Source organism: Apium graveolens, chromosome 7 (assembly GCF_009905375.1).
Source record: "Apium graveolens cultivar Ventura chromosome 7, ASM990537v1, whole genome shotgun sequence".
Lineage (NCBI taxonomy): Eukaryota > Viridiplantae > Streptophyta > Magnoliopsida > Apiales > Apiaceae > Apium > Apium graveolens.
Genome location: NC_133653.1, coordinates 270,822,091 through 270,823,490, shown reverse-complemented (window position 1 = coordinate 270,823,490; position 1,400 = coordinate 270,822,091). Strand labels below are relative to the sequence as shown.

Genomic DNA, 1,400 nt, shown 5'->3' with positions numbered 1-1,400 from the left:
TCCAACAGATGATCTTAACATGCATATTAGGGACTTCATTGAGATCTGTGACACTTTCAAGTTCAACAATGTCTCTGAAGATGCTGTGAAATTGAGGCTTTTCCCATTCTCTCTAAGGGATAAGGCTAAGGGCTGGTTACACTCTCTACCAGTTGGTTCGATTGCTACTTGGGAAGATCTTGCTCAAAAGTTTCTCACTAAATTCTTTCCTATGGCAAAGACAGCTGCAATCAGGAATGCTTTTACTTAGCTTGCACAACAATCAGGGGAATCTCAATGTGAAGCTTGGGAGCGTTATAAGGAGATACTGAGAAAGTGTCTGCATCATGGAATGCCCAACTGGATGGTTATAAATTGCTTCTATAATGGGTTGGGAGCATAGTCGAGACCTATGCTTGATGCAACATCAGGTGGAACTCTATGGGCTAAAAGCTATGAGGAAGCTTATGAGCTGATCGAGATGATGGCTGCGAATGAATATCAGACCCCAACCCAGAGAATGCCACAAGGAAAGGTAGTAGGAGTTCCTGAGGTGGATACAACTACGACTATCATCGCTCAGCTAAAGGCGATAGCTATGAAAATCGATTCTCTGGCCAACTATGAAGTTAATCAGATAACCAGTGTTTGTGAGCTATGTGCAGGTCTACATGCGACAGAGCATTGTGCTGTATCTTGTGAATCATCTCCGTTTATGAGCAACTTTCAAAAGTTGCAGTAACCATTTCCTGTCACATGTCATCCTAACAACCATAATCATCCGAACTTCAGCTGGAGCAACAATCAGAATGCAATGCAACAGTCGTACCAGCAGTTTGGAAATAAGAAATTCAATCCTCCTGGTTTCCAGCAACAGTTTGCACCAAGACATCAGTTTCAGTCACAGGGTATGCAACAACAATCTCATGGAGGTCCAGGTCCATCTGTTAATAAAAAATCTGAATTAGAGGAGTTGAGGCGTATGTGCAAAAGCCATTCGGTTTCAATCAAGACTTTGGAGAACTAAATAGGGCAAATTACCAATGTACTGTTGAATCGACCTCAAAGAACTCTTCCTAGTGATACAGAAACTAATTCAGGCAAAAGGGAAGTCAAAGAACAGATTAATGCAATCACCTTGAGGTCTGGAAAGGTCGCAAACCCTCAAAATCATCAAGATGAAGATTTTGAAAAAAATATCAAAATGCAGGCGCGCCCGTGCCCATATCAAGCGCGCTCGCGCCCTTGCTAATTTCAGAAAGTGAAAAAAGTACTGATTCAGTTGTGAAAAAAGGATGGCGAAGCAACGAAGAAAAATTCTGCTAAAAACACTACTCCTGAGCAGAATACATGGGAGAAATAAGGCTATTCGCCACCCCCGTTTCCTAAAAGGCTTTAAAAGCATAAGTTTGACAAGCAAT

At 41.9% G+C, this 1,400-nt stretch overlaps 1 non-coding gene across 1 annotated transcript; it reads right to left on the bottom strand.

Moving 5' to 3' along the window:
* Nucleotides 1-226: 226 nt before the first annotated feature.
* On the bottom strand, nucleotides 227-333 carry LOC141675391 (small nucleolar RNA R71). Its single transcript, XR_012556047.1, has one exon. It is a non-coding gene; the product is annotated as a small nucleolar RNA R71 (small nucleolar RNA).
* Nucleotides 334-1,400: the final 1,067 nt, after the last annotated feature.